The 16254-nt window shown below is 30.8% G+C and overlaps 1 long non-coding RNA gene across 1 annotated transcript; it reads right to left on the minus strand.

The window, feature by feature from the left end:
- Positions 1–1038: 1038 nt before the first annotated feature.
- LOC126743833 (uncharacterized) lies at positions 1039–1656 on the minus strand. Its single transcript, XR_007663008.1, has 3 exons — positions 1583–1656; positions 1247–1414; positions 1039–1174 (listed from the first exon to the last, which is right to left on the minus strand). It is a non-coding gene; the product is annotated as an uncharacterized LOC126743833 (long non-coding RNA).
- Positions 1657–16254: the final 14598 nt, after the last annotated feature.

Genomic DNA, 16254 nt, shown 5'->3' on the forward strand with positions numbered 1-16254 from the left:
TTACCGTGGGAAAAAACCAGTTTTCTTTTGTTTTTCCCACATTTTTACTAATATCTCGGCCCCTATAGCTTCGATTCAATTTGTTAATAGTTTCTTTTATTACTAACTCTTTTCCCGTTAATTCTTTTCATATTTTATTACAATTGCTTTTCAAAATAAAAAAAATCGACATATAAACCCGGTTGACTTATCCCAATACCCTAATAAATGGGACCCTGTTTTCCCTTTATCTTGTGGCACGTATAAATCGTGGAAATTAAACTTTTCTACCAAGTTTTGAATGGCCTTTAATGTAAAAAAAGAAGTTTTGAATTTGAAGCATAATTTGAAAACGCAAATGAAATTATTTTGAATTCAGCGATTATCTGCATACTTTGGTGAATACGCCATAACTTTCATCAGTACGACAGTGAATTAATTGATGAGTTGATTCAGCATATCCACCCTAGATGTCGCTAAAGAATTAACATTAATATTTTTAGTATATTTTTTTTATCTTGGATGGCCTTTTCAATAGAAAGGTTTACTTTACTTACACTCATGAGACTTAAACTTTTTTGCTCTTGGTTTAACCTGGCTTTTTAGGGCAGAGCCTATTCCCTTCACCAAAAATGTAGGAAATAGAGAAAATAATATTGTCATTTGCCAATAACGACCTTTATTCTCCTTAATGTTTTTAGGCTCTAATGCTACATAACATACAATCATAATTTTTAATGTGTGTGTGTCTATATTATGTGTTATGCTTTAATACATGTTGTCCTTATCTTAATACATTTTTTTATATATGTACATATAATTTCTGTCTATTCTATGTGAACTATACAATTATTAGTTAAATAATGTATAAAACTAATTAACTTATTAGATTACTATTATTAAATAAGGTTACAAAATATTTATTACATGTCAAACCTGTATACAACTGAACTTTGTTATGAATATTTTTTATATGCTCATATGAAAAACTTAATTTGCAAAACTTAATAAGCAAAATGAATTTCGGCTCTGCTGTTGGTGCAAAATTGAAATCATCTCTCTTACTGGAATTTGACATGGGCTCACCTTCTACCAAATCGTTGACAGTTTCTCTGTTTGAAGTACCATGCTTCAAAGAAGTGGACAAACTTGTACTGGGTATAGATAGGTTTGTACTAAGCAATTCTGTATTTACCTTGAAAAAAATCAAGTATATATAAAGAATAATACAAGAATAAATAAAGATAAGTTGGAAGTATAGACCTACCTAGGTTTCTGACAATTTCTTTAATTTCTCCTTGGTTAACCTCTTTGCATGTGGAAAAGTAGTGAGGCTCTTTTAGAAATTTAAAGAAATGACAGGTCCGTTTTTCGCTATGATGCTTTCAATCTGGTGCAAAACACATAACCTTTGTTGGTGTATTGGTGTAGTCCACTAAAATCACAAAAACAAAATATAACACAAATATAACAATGAAAACATTATGACATAACCTTAAAATGTATGTATTTTCATAAATTTCAGGATTATTCACTAAAAATTGGTAATTATGAAACTGAATTAAAAAAAAAACTTTCGTATGTGTGTAATTGTGATACTTACATTTTATTTTCATATAGAAAAGTAAGAAAGATGTGGAGACTTAAAAATATCTTCCAACATTTGTTTGGATTTTGGGAACTCCCGTTGCCGGTGGCGTTTATGCTTGTGGGCCGGAAAGTGACATTGAAATGACAAGTGAAATTGGGCGTCTTCTTCTTTTTTTCTTCGATTTTTATGGCTTAAGCCCGATAGCAACCAACGTGAGTCAGAATTATGCAAAAACATGTTAAGGTGGCTTTACATAAAGGAATTATGCTGTTTATACCAAACAATACCAAAGTTGTCAATTCATTTTTTTAGGCATAATTAACAATTAAATTGTAAATAATGGCTAAGAGTTAAAGGGTACACTTTATATTATTAAAATTAATAATAGACAGAATTTTATAACTTAATTGCCACCGAATAGATGTAACTATTTGCTAGTATAGTACTTTTTTCAATCGGACCAAAGCATCTTTTTTTTAAATATTTCCAATGTTGATCTGGTTTACGATTTTATTACCGATTCATTTGAGAACCCTGACATAATTTTGATATATGCAAGTTTTGAGAATATTTTCTACTAAACTAAAATTAAAGAGCGGAGCGTATTGTAACACATCATGGTTCTCTGAAGCATGATACCCAGAAATAAGTAAGTAATATTTCCATGAAATTTATTTCTGATTATAATATATAATAAGACCTTCCCTTTTCTCTCTGTATTTACTATAGATTGACGAAAAACAAAGAAAAACACAAAGTCACGGTCTCCCAACATGTAATTAAATGGGCTATACGTGTTTCGCTCTAGTTAGAGCATCATCAGTTACAGCATAAGTGTGTGGATGGCTTCTAAAGGCCTGATGATGCTCTAACTAGAGCGAAACACGTGTAGCCCGTTTAATTACATGTTGTGAGACCGTGACTTTGTGTTTTTCTTTGTATAATGGATGAGATTTTTGGATTTACTATAGATGTTAATTTTTTCGAAGTACTAAAAAAAGAAAAAGTTGGGTAGAGCACCATGCTGAGGCTAAGATTTGAACTCAGAGCCTTATGAGGATACGGCAGGTCTCTTCCCCACTGCGTGTTTAGGGCACTCCTTGGATAATTGTGGAGATTTTTTTTTGTAGTACTGACAAAAATTTTAAAAATTTCTACTGGTCCCCACGGACCAAAGTAGACGCGAAGCGTCTACTTGTTACAATACGCTTCGCGTATTGTAAGAACGCACCGACAAAAATTGGCGGAGGTTCTGACTTTCGACACAAAAACGCTAATAACTTTTTTTCTATGGCGAATTTTTCTTTCGGGTTTTTACCGTTATATGTAGGAAGGATGAGAGTATATAACGGTGAAAAAATTTTTTCGCCACGCCCACCCCGAAGGGGTGGGCGTGGCAAAAAACGGTTTTTTGACGAAAAAAATTTGATTAAGTCGTTGTGGAAAACTGACCGGGCCGATTTTTCTGAAACTCATTGACGTTAAAGGCCTTTATATAAAGCAGCTCCTAAAGGGCGCTTTTTAAGATAAACCCTTTAGAAGTTGGATTTTTCTGTGAATGAATTTTGAACTTTTTGCGCGGTACCTCGCGGACTTAAACGGCTGTGGGGCCTAAACGGTAAAGTTCCCGGTAATGCGAATAAAACAGCCCTTTTCTACGTAAATGTAGCTTTCTTTTTTATTAAAACTATTTTTTTCCAAAAGAAACTCCTTCCGAGATAAACGAGCTCAAACTTAAAATTTTTTTTTTCGAAAAAAAAAAAGTGAATTTTTCGAGAAATAAATTTTTTTCTACTTCTAAAAAATTTTTTTAATTTTTTTTGTTAACACCGTTTGAAAGCTTAATCCTTTAGGATTAAATAGAGGTATTATTCATGGTGCTACGTATTATACAGGGTGAGCTGTGTTAACAAATATAAACCCCTTTTTGAGCCTTTTTTTGACCGATTTTTTCTATTTTTCTTAATAACTCTTTATTGGCGGCACCTAGAAACTTCAAACTTTCAGCGTTTTAAGAACTATTTAAATCCTATTTTTCGACATACTCTACAACCTTCTACGTAGAGTAGTTTTTGCTCTACACCTTTTTTTAACTTTGACGCTTAATACCGGCATACCTATGACACCTACGACAACCATTTTTTTTCTGAAACCACCGGACACTATCTGGCTATAATCCACTAAAAACCGTTTTTCTTCAAATGTTACCATTTTCCGGGGGCCCGCTGTTATTTAAGAAAAACCCCCAAAAATAAGCCGTTCCAATCAACCAGTCATACCCTCGAGACACAGGGAGCCAGCTCATGGTACAATAACGGTGGCGGTCCAGCACCAAATTGACCCAATGTAAAGGCATACGGACGACGTCATTATCGAGTCGCACATGGCCAGATGACGTAAGCGCGGGGTTTTCGGGGTATTGTGGCGGCAAATTCGGCCCCGTTTGCGCTACGAGTTAGAGTAGGAAAAGCGGTTTGAGAGAAGGATGGAGGATGTCTGGCAACAATTATAAACGCGTCGTGTTCGTCTCGTGACGTCATGAGTTATTTTATTAATGAATATTATTAGTATTATGGGGACAATTTTACGCGGTTTCTTGATAAATTACTAGGATAAATAAAATGAATATAAATATTAAGAAATATATATTTGAAATATACAGAGGGTATTGATATTACGGAACATTTATGAGGATAATAATAGTATGGAAATAGAATTATACGGGGGGTTTTAAGGTTTTAAGGCATTTATAAGGAAAATATTACTTATAATTATATTAATCATATTATAAAGGGTGTTTTAAGGTTTAAGGACATTGACAAGAAAGATAATATTTATAATAATAGTAATAGCAGCATAAAGGTTAGGACAAGGTATAAATATCTGGAAAAAAAATAATAGTAATAATAGTTTTATTTTAGTTAGGGTTCTTTTAGTGGGGGTTGCTAAATTGGTAATAAATTTATATTAATAGTTTATCAACTTAGAAAAAAAAGACATTGATGCGGTGTCAAAAAAAGGTGTATTTTTATATTTTTTTTACTATATTATTGAGATCACGGCTTTCATAGCTTCAATTCAATAAGTTGATAAATTTTTTTATTCGTTTTTTTTTTCTTTAAATTTTTTTTATTTTATTATAATTGCCTTTTAAAATAAAAATTAAAAAAAAAAAAACAAGAAACAAACCACTTTTTCCTATCCTAATACATTGCTTCTTATGGGACCTGATCTTCCTCTTTAGATTGTGACACTCGTATGAATCGTGGAAAAATTTGTCATAAAGCTTTTTTACTAGTTTTTGAATGGTCTTTAACCAGAAAAAAGAAATTTTGAATTCGGAGCATATTTTGAAAAAATGGTCATTTTGACCCGGATTTTGTTCGAAAATCGAAAAATGCAAAGAAATAGGTTTTCCGTTCATTTTAGAGTCAAATCGGTAATAATCTTTTTTAAAGGTACTCTAAAGTAGTACAGGATAGGAAAATAAAAAATTAAAATTTTGCCATAGGGCTCTTGATAATTCGATATTTATGTTTTACAGTTTTTTTCAATTTTCTCCGATTCTATAATAGCTAGAACCAATTCGTTTTGACAGGCGAATACCTCTTAATATACCCAAGAACTTTTATTTAATACAAAAAGTTATCAGAGTTATAGTTTAGTTATAAAAAAATAAAAACCATTTTTTCGAAATTTTTTGTGGGTATACCCCTTTCGATTTTCGACCAAAAAAAAAATTATTTTTTTATTGGGCTTTTTTACTGGAAATTGTTAGTTTAGGGCTTAGTTTAAAATTTGCCAATAATCGTTTTAGGAAAAAAAATTGTACGGTGGGAAAAAACCAGTTTTCTTTTGTTTTTCCCACATTTTTACTATAGTATCGCGGGTTCTGTAGCTTTGATTCAATTCGTTTATGGTTTCTTTTATTCCTTATTCTTCTCCTGTCAATTCTTTTTATATCCAGTTACTATTGGTTCTCAAAAATAAAACTGAAAAATCAAAAAAATCCACGAAAAAACCCGGTTTTCTTATCCCCAAACATGAATTCTTATGGGACCTAATCTTTCTATTTATATTGTGGCACTCGTATGGATCGTGGAAAAATTTGTCATAAAGCTTTTTTACTAGTTTTTGAATGGTCTTTAACCAGAAAAAAGAAATTTTGAATTCGGAGCATGTTTTGAAAAAATGGTCATTTTGACCCGGATTTTGTTCGAAAATCGAAAAATGCAAAGAAATAGGTTTTCCGTTCATTTTAGAGTCAAATCGGTAATAATCTTTTTTAAAGGTACTCTAAAGTAGTACAGGATAGGAAAATAAAAAATTAAAATTTTGCCATAGGGCTCTTGATAATTCGATATTTATGTTTTACAGTTTTTTTCAATTTTCTCCGATTCTATGATAGCTAGAACCGATTCGTTTTGACGAAAAAGTTCTCAGACTCACAGTTAATTCAGAAAAAAATAAAAATCATTTTTTCGAAATTTTTCGTGGGTATACCCCTTTCGATTTTCGACCAAAAAAAAAATTTTTTTTTTTTATTGAGTTTTTTTACTGGAAATTGTTAGTTTACGGTTTACTTTAAAATTTGCCATTAATCATTTTAGGAAAAAAAAATTGTACGGTGGGAAAAAGGAAGTTTTTTTTTGTTTTTCCCACATTTTTACTTATATCTCGGCTTCTATAGCTTCGATTCAATTCGTTTATGGTTTCTTTTATTTCTTATTCTTCTCCTGTCAATTCTTTTAATACTTTATTACTATTGGCTCTCAAAAATAAAACTGAAAAATCAAAAAAATCCACGAAAAAACCCGGTTTTCTTATCCCCAAACATGAATTCTTATGGGACCTAATCTTTCTATTTATATTGTGGCACTCGTATGGATCGTGGAAAAATTTGTCATAAAGCTTTTTTACTAGTTTTTGAATGGTCTTTAACCAGAAAAAAGAAATTTTAAATTCAGAGCATATTTTGAAAAAATGGTCATTTTGACCCCGGATTTTGTTCGAAAATCGAAAATTGCAAAGAAATAGGGTTTCTGTTCATTTTAGAGTCAAATTGGTAATAACCTTTTTTAAAGGTACTCTGAAGTAGTGCAGGATAGAAAAATAAAAAATTGATATTTTTCCATAGGGCTCTTGATAATTCGATATTTATGTTTTACAGTTTTTTGCAATTTTCTCCGATTCTATAATAGCTAGAACCGATTCGTTTTGACATACGGATACCTCGTAATATTCCCGAGAACTTTTGTTTGAAACAAAAAGTTCTCAGACTCACAGTTAATTCAGAAAAAAATAAAAATCATTTTTTCGAAATTTTTCGTGGGTATACCCCTTTCGATTTTCGACCAAAAAAAAAATTTTTTTTTTATTGAGTTTTTTTACTGGAAATTGTTAGTTTACGGTTTACTTTAAAATTTGCCATTAATCATTTTAGGAAAAAAAAATTGTACGGTGGGAAAAAGGAAGTTTTCTTTTGTTTTTCCCACATTTTTACTTATATCTCGGCTTCTATAGCTTCGATTCAATTCGTTTATGGTTTCTTTTATTTCTTATTCTTCTCCTGTCAATTCTTTTAATACTTTATTACTATTGGCTCTCAAAAATAAAACTGAAAAATCAAAAAAATCCACGAAAAAACCCGGTTTTCTTATCCCCAAACATGAATTCTTATGGGACCTAATCTTTCTCTTTATATTGTGGCACTCCTTTAAATCGTGGAAAATTTTGCTATTAAGCTTTTTTACTAGTTTTTGAATGGTCTTTAACCAGAAAAAAGAAATTTTAAATTCAGAGCATATTTTGAAAAAATGGTCATTTTGACCCCGGATTTTGTTCGAAAATCGAAAATTGCAAAGAAATAGGGTTTCTGTTCATTTTAGAGTCAAATTGGTAATAACCTTTTTTAAAGGTACTCTGAAGTAGTGCAGGATAGAAAAATAAAAAATTGATATTTTTCCATAGGGCTCTTGATAATTCGATATTTATGTTTTACAGTTTTTTGCAATTTTCTCCGATTCTATAATAGCTAGAACCGATTCGTTTTGACATACGGATACCTCGTAATATTCCCGAGAACTTTTGTTTGAAACAAAAAGTTCTCAGACTCACAGTTAATTCAGAAAAAAATAAAAATCATTTTTTCGAAATTTTTCGTGGGTATACCCCTTTCGATTTTCGACCAAAAAAAAATTTTTTTTTTATTGAGTTTTTTTACTGGAAATTGTTAGTTTAGGGCTTACTTTAAAATTTGTCAATAATCATTTAAAAAAAAAAAAATTGTACCGTGGGAAAAAACCAGTTTTCTTTTGTTTTTCCCACATTTTTACTAATATCTCGGCTTCTATAGCTTCGATTCAATTCGTTAATAGTTTCTTTTATTACCGATTCTTTTCCTGTTAATTATTTTTATATTTTATTACAATTGCTTTTCAAAATAAAAATGGAAAATAAAAAAAATCGACATAAAACCTAGTTGTCTTATCCCAATACCCTAATAAATGGGACCCTCTTTTCCCTTTATCTTGTGGCACGTATAAATCGTGGAAAATTTACTTATTAAACTTTTCTACTAAGTTTTGAATGGACTTTAAGGTACAAAAAGAAGTTTTGAATTTGAAGCATAATTTGAAAACGCAAATGAAATTATTTTGAATTCAGCGATTATCTGCATACTTTGGTGAATACGCCATAACTTTCATCAGTACGACAGTGAATTAATTGATGAGTTGATTCAGCATATCCACCCTAGATGTCGCTAAAGAATTAACATTAATATTTTTAGTATATTTTTTTTATCTTGGATGGCCTTTTCAATAGAAAGGTTTACTTTACTTACACTCATGAGACCTAAACTTTTTTGCTCTTGGTTTAACCTGGCTTTTTAGGGCAGAGCCTATTCCCTTCACCAAAAATGTAGGAAATAGAGAAAATAATATTGTCATTTGCCAATAACGACCTTTATTCTCCTTAATGTTTTTAGGCTCTAATGCTACATAACATACAATCATAATTTTTAATGAAGATATTACGTGTGTGTCTATATTATGTGTTATGCTTTAATACATGTTGTCCTTATCTTAATAAATTTTTTTATATATGTACATATAATTTCTGTCTATTCTATGTGAACTATACAATTATTAGTTAAATAATGTATAAAACTAATTAACTTATAAGATTACTATTATTAAATAAGGTTACAAAATATTTATTACATGTCAAACCTGTATACAACTGAACTTTGTTATGAATATTTTTTATATGCTCATATGAAAAACTTAATTTGCAAAACTTAATAAGCAAAATGAATTTCGGCTCTGCTGTTGGTGCAAAATTGAAATCATGTCTCTTACTGGAATTTGACATGGGCTCACCTTCTACCAAATCGTTGACAGTTTCTCTGTTTGAAGTACCATGCTTCAAAGAAGTGGACAAACTTGTACTGGGTATAGATAGGTTTGTACTAAGCAATTCTGTATTTACCTTGAAAAAAATCAAGCTTCGGAATAAATAAAGATAAGTTGGAAGTATAGACCTACCTAGGTTTCTGACAATTTCTTTAATTTCTCCTTGGTTAACCTCTTTGCATGTGGAAAAGTAGTGAGGCTCTTTTGGAAATTTAAAGAAATGACAGGTCCGTTTTTCGCTATGATGCTTTCAATCTGGTGCAAAACACATAACCTTTGTTGGTGTATTGGTGTAGTCCACTAAAATCACAAAAACAAAATATAACACAAATATAACCATGAAAACATTATGACATAACCTTAAAATGTATGTATTTTCATAAATTTCAGGATTATTCACTAAAAATTGGTAATTATGAAACTGAATTAAAAAAAAAACTTTCGTATGTGTGTAATTGTGATACTTACATTTTATTTTCATATAGAAAAGTAAGAAAGATGTGGAGACTTAAAAATATCTTCCAACATTTGTTTCGATTTTGGGAACTCCCGTTGCCGGTGGCGTTTATGCTTGTGGGCCGGAAAGTGACATTGAAATGACAAGTGAAAGTGGGCGTCTTCTTCTTTTTTTCTTCGATTTTTATGGCTTAAGCCCGATAGCAACCAACGTGAGTCAGAATTATGCAAAAACATGTTAAGGTGGCTTTACATAAAGGAATTATGCTGTTTATACCAAACAATACCAAAGTTGTCAATTCATTTTTTTAGGCATAATTAACAATTAAATTGTAAATAATGGCTAAGAGTTAAAGGGTACACTTTATATTATTTAAATTAATAATAGACAGAATTTTATAACTTAATTGCCACCGAATAGATGTAACTATTTGGTAGTATAGTACTTTTTTCAATCGGACCAAAGCATCTTTTTTTTAAATATTTCCAATGTTGATCTGGTTTACGATTTTATTACCGATTCATTTGAGAACCCTGACATAATTTTGATATATGCAAGTTTTGAGAATATTTTCTACTAAACTAAAATTAAAGAGCGGAGCGTATTGTAACACATCATGGTTCTCTGAAGCATGATACCCAGAAATAAGTAAGTAATATTTCCATGAAATTTATTTCTGATTATAATATATAATAAGACCTTCCCTTTTCTCTCTGTATTTACTATAGATTGACGAAAAACAAAGAAAAACACAAAGTCACGGTCTCCCAACTTGTAATTAAATGGGCTACACGTGTTTCGCTCTAGTTAGAGCATCATCAGTTACAGCATAAGTGTGTGGATGGCTTCTAAAGGCCTGATGATGCTCTAACTAGAGCGAAAGACGTGTAGCCCGTTTAATTACATGTTGTGAGACCGTGACTTTGTGTTTTTCTTTGTTTTTCGTCAATTTTGTATGTTGGTCTCTTAGAGAATAATGGATGAGATTTTTGGATTTACTATAGATGTTAATTTTTTCGAAGTACTAAAAAAAGAAAAAGTTGGGTAGAGCACCATGCCGAGGCTAAGGTTTGAACTCAGAGCCTTATGAGGATACGGCAGGTCTCTTCACCACTGCGTGTTTAGGGCACTCCTTGGATAATTTTGGAGATTTTTTTTTGTAATACTGACAAAAATTTTAAAAAATTCTACTGGTCCCCACGGACCAAAGTAGACGCGAAGCGTCTACTTGTTACAATACGCTTCGCGTATTGTAAGAACGCACCGACAAAAATTGGCGGAGGTTCCGACTTTCGACACAAAAACGCTAATAACTTTTTTTCTATGGCGAATTTTTCTTTCGGGTTTTTACCGTTATATGTAGGAAGGATAAGAGTATATAACGGTGAAAAAATTTTTTCGCCACGCCCACCCCGAAGGGGTGGGCATGGCAAAAAACGGTTTTTTGACAAAAAAAATTTGATTAAGTCGTTGTGGAAAACTGACCGGGCCGATTTTTCTGAAACTCATTGACGTTAAAGGCCTTTATATAAAGCAGCTCCTAAAGGGCGCTTTTTAAGATAAACCCTTTAGAAGTCGGATTTTTCTGTGAATGAATTTTGAACTTTTTGCGCGGTACCTCGCGGACTTAAACGGCCGTGGGGCCTAAACGGTAATGTTCCGGATAATGCGAATAAAACAGCTCTTTTCTACGTAAATGTAGCTTTCTTTTTTGTCTTAACTATTTTTTTCCAAAAGAAACTCCTTCCGAGATAAACGAGCTCAAACTTAAAATTTTTTTTTTCGAAAAAAAAAAAAGTGAATTTTTCGAGAAATAAATTTTTTTCTACTTCTAAAAAATTTTTTTAATTTTTTTTGTTTACACCGTTTGAAAGCTTAATCCTTTAGGATTAAATAGAGGTATTATTCATGGTGCTACGTATTATACGGGGTGAGCTGTGTTAACAAATATAAACCCCTTTTTGAGCCTTTTTTTGACCGTTTTTTTCTACTTTTCTTAATAACTCTTTATTGGCGGCACCTAGAAATTTCAAACTTTCAGCATTTTAAGAACTTTTTAAATCCTATTTTTCGACATAGTCTACAGTCTTCTACGTAGAGCAGTTTTTGCTCTACACCTTTTTTTAACTTTGACGCTTTATACCGGCATACCTATGACACCTACGGAAACCATTTTTTTTCTGAAATCACCGGACACTATCTGGCTATAATCCACTAAAAACCGTTTTTCTTCAAATGTTACCGTTGTTCCGCAATGCGCTGTTATTTAAGAAAAACCCCCAAAAATAAGCCGTTCCAATCAACCAGTCATACCCTCGAGACACAGGGAGCCAGCTCATGGTACAATAACGGTGGCGGTCCAGCACCAAATTGACCCAATGTAAAGGCATACGGACGACGTCATTATCGAGTCGCACATGGCCAGATGACGTAAGCGCGGGGTTTTCGGGGTATTGTGGCGGCAAATTCGGCCCCGTTTGCGCTACGAGTTAGAGTAGGAAAAGCGGTTTGAGAGAAGGATGGAGGATGTCTGGCAACAATTATAAACGCGTCGTGTTCGTCTCGTGACGTCATGAGTTATTTTATTAATGAATATTATTAGTATTATGGGGACAATTTTACGCGGTTTCTTGATAAATTACTAGGATAAATAAAATGAATATAAATATTAAGAAATATATATTTGAAATATACAGAGGGTATTGATATTACGGAACATTTATGAGGATAATAATAGTATATAAATAGAATTATACGGGGGGGTTTTAAGGTTTTAAGGCATTTATAAGGAAAATATTACTTATAATTATATTAATCATATTATAAAGGGTGTTTTAAGGTTTAAGGACATTGACAAGAAAGATAATATTTATAATAATAGTAATAGCAGCATAAAGGTTAGGACAAGGTATAAATATCTGGAAAAAAAATAATAGTAATAATAGTTTTATTTTAGTTAGGGTTCTTTTAGTGGGGGTTGCTAAATTGGTAATAAATTTATATTAATAGTTTATCAATTTAGAAAAAAAAGACATTGATGCGGTGTCAAAAAAAGGTGTATTTTTATATTTTTTTTACTATATTATTGAGATCACGGCTTTCATAGCTTCAATTCAATAAGTTGATAAATTTTTTTATTCGTTTTTTTTTTCTTTAAATTTTTTTTTATTTTATTATAATTGCCTTTTAAAATAAAAATTAAAAAAAAAAAAACAAGAAACAAACCACTTTTTCCTATCCTAATACATTGCTTCTTATGGGACCTGATCTTCCTCTTTAGATTGTGACACTCGTATGAATCGTGGAAAAATTTGTCATAAAGCTTTTTTACTAGTTTTTGAATGGTCTTTAACCAGAAAAAAGAAATTTTGAATTCGGAGCATATTTTGAAAAAATGGTCATTTTGACCCGGATTTTGTTCGAAAATCGAAAAATGCAAAGAAATAGGTTTTCCGTTCATTTAAGAGTCAAATCGGTAATAATCTTTTTTAAAGGTACTCTAAAGTAGTACAGGATAGGAAAATAAAAAATTAAAATTTTGCCATAGGGCTCTTGATAATTCGATATTTATGTTTTACAGTTTTTTTCAATTTTCTCCGATTCTATAATAGCTAGAACCAATTCGTTTTGACAGGCGAATACCTCTTAATATACCCAAGAACTTTTATTTAATACAAAAAGTTATCAGAGTTATAGTTTATTTATAAAAAAATAAAAACCATTTTTTCGAAATTTTTCGTGGGTATACCCCTTTCGATTTTCGACCAAAAAAAAATTATTTTTTTATTGGGCTTTTTTACTGGAAATTGTTAGTTTAGGGCTTACTTTAAAATTTGCCAATAATCGTTTTAGGAAAAAAAATTGTACGGTGGGAAAAAACCAGTTTTCTTTTGTTTTTCCCACATTTTTACTATAGTATCGCGGGTTCTGTAGCTTTGATTCAATTCGTTTATGGTTTCTTTTATTCCTTATTCTTCTCCTGTCAATTCTTTTTATATCCAGTTACTATTGGTTCTCAAAAATAAAACTGAAAAATCAAAAAAATCCACGAAAAAACCCGGTTTTCTTATCCCCAAACATGAATTCTTATGGGACCTAATCTTTCTATTTATATTGTGGCACTCGTATGGGTCGTGGAAAAATTTGTCATAAAGCTTTTTTACTAGTTTTTGAATGGTCTTTAACCAGAAAAAAGAAATTTTAAATTCGGAGCATGTTTTCAAAAAATTGTCATTTTGACCCGGATTTTGTTCGAAAATCGAAAAATGCAAAGAAATAGGTTTTCCGTTCATTTTAGAGTCAAATCGGTAATAATCTTTTTTAAAGGTACTCTAAAGTAGTACAGGATAGGAAAATAAAAAATTAAAATTTTGCCATAGGGCTCTTGATAATTCGATATTTATGTTTTACAGTTTTTTTCAATTTTCTCCGATTCTATGATAGCTAGAACCGATTCGTTTTGACATACGGATATCTCGTAATATTCCCGAGAACTTTTGTTTGAAACAAAAAGTTCTCAGACTCACAGTTAATTCAGAAAAAAATAAAAATCATTTTTTCGAAATTTTTCGTGGGTATACCCCTTTCGATTTTCGACCAAAAAAAAATTTTTTTTTTATTGAGTTTTTTTACTGGAAATTGTTAGTTTAGGGCTTACTTTAAAATTTGCCATTAATCATTTTAGGAAAAAAAAATTGTACGGTGGGAAAAAGGAAGTTTTCTTTTGTTTTTCCCACATTTTTACTTATATCTCGGCTTCTATAGCTTCGATTCAATTCGTTTATGGTTTCTTTTATTTCTTATTCTTCTCCTGTCAATTCTTTTAATACTTTATTACTATTGGCTCTCAAAAATAAAACTGAAAAATCAAAAAAATCCACGAAAAAACCCGGTTTTCTTATCCCCAAACATGAATTCTTATGGGACCTAATCTTTCTCTTTATATTGTGGCACTCCTTTAAATCGTGGAAAATTTTGCTATTAAGCTTTTTTACTAGTTTTTGAATGGTCTTTAACCAGAAAAAAGAAATTTTAAATTCAGAGCATATTTTGAAAAAATGGTCATTTTGACCCCGGATTTTGTTCGAAAATCGAAAATTGCAAAGAAATAGGGTTTCTGTTCATTTTAGAGTCAAATTGGTAATAACCTTTTTTAAAGGTACTCTGAAGTAGTGCAGGATAGAAAAATAAAAAATTGATATTTTTCCATAGGGCTCTTGATAATTCGATATTTATGTTTTACAGTTTTTTTCAAGTTTCTCCGATTCTATGATAGCTAGAACCGATTCGTTTTGACATACGGATACCTCGTAATATTCCCGAGAACTTTTGTTTGAAACAAAAAGTTCTCAGACTCACAGTTAATTCAGAAAAAAATAAAAATCATTTTTTTGAAATTTTTCGTGGGTATACCCCTTTCGATTTTCGACCAAAAAAAAAATTTTTTTTTTATTGAGTTTTTTTACTGGAAATTGTAAGTTTAGGGCTTACTTTAAAATTTGTCAATAATCATTTTAGGAAAAAAAAATTGTACGGTGGGAAAAAGGAAGTTTTCTTTTGTTTTTCCCACATTTTTACTTATATCTCGGCTTCTATAGCTTCGATTCAATTCGTTTATGGTTTCTTTTATTTCTTATTCTTCTCCTGTCAATTCTTTTAATACTTTATTACTATTGGCTCTCAAAAATAAAACTGAAAAATCAAAAAAATCCACGAAAAAACCCGGTTTTCTTATCCCCAAACATGAATTCTTATGGGACCTAATCTTTCTCTTTATATTGTGGCACTCCTTTAAATCGTGGAAAATTTTGCTATTAAGCTTTTTTACTAGTTTTTGAATGGTCTTTAACCAGAAAAAAGAAATTTTAAATTCAGAGCATATTTTGAAAAAATGGTCATTTTGACCCCGGATTTTGTTCGAAAATCGAAAATTGCAAAGAAATAGGGTTTCTGTTCATTTTAGAGTCAAATTGGTAATAACCTTTTTTAAAGGTACTCTGAAGTAGTGCAGGATAGAAAAATAAAAAATTGATATTTTTCCATAGGGCTCTTGATAATTCAATATTTATGTTTTACAGTTTTTTGCAATTTTCTCCGATTCTATAATAGCTAGAACCGATTCGTTTTGACATACGGATACCTCGTAATATTCCCGAGAACTTTTGTTTGAAACAAAAAGTTCTCAGACTCACAGTTAATTCAGAAAAAAATAAAAATCATTTTTTCGAAATTTTTCGTGGGTATACCCCTTTCGATTTTCGACCAAAAAAAAATTTTTTTTTTAATTGAGTTTTTTTACTGGAAATTGTTAGTTTAGGGCTTACTTTAAAATTTGTCAATAATCATTTAAAAAAAAAAAAAATTGTACCTTGGGAAAAAACCAGTTTTCTTTTGTTTTTCCCACATTTTTACTAATATCTCGGCTTCTATAGCTTCGATTCAATTCGTTAATAGTTTCTTTTATTACCGATTCTTTTCCTGTTAATTCTTTTTATATTTTATTACAATTGCTTTTCAAAATAAAAATGGAAAATAAAAAAAATCGACATAAAAACCTAGTTGTCTTATCCCAATACCCTAATAAATGGGACCCTCTTTTCCCTTTATCTTGTGGCACGTATAAATCGTAGAAAATTTACTTAATAAACTTTTCTACTAAGTTTTGCATGGCCTTTAAGGTAAAAAAAGAAGTTTTGAATTTTAAGCATAATTTGAAAACGCAAATAAAATTATTTTGAATTCAGCGATTATCTGCATACTTTGGCGAATACGCCATAACTTTCATCAGTACGACAGTGAATTAATTGATGAGT

Source organism: Anthonomus grandis, chromosome 1 (assembly GCF_022605725.1).
Source record: "Anthonomus grandis grandis chromosome 1, icAntGran1.3, whole genome shotgun sequence".
Taxonomy (NCBI): domain Eukaryota; kingdom Metazoa; phylum Arthropoda; class Insecta; order Coleoptera; family Curculionidae; genus Anthonomus; species Anthonomus grandis.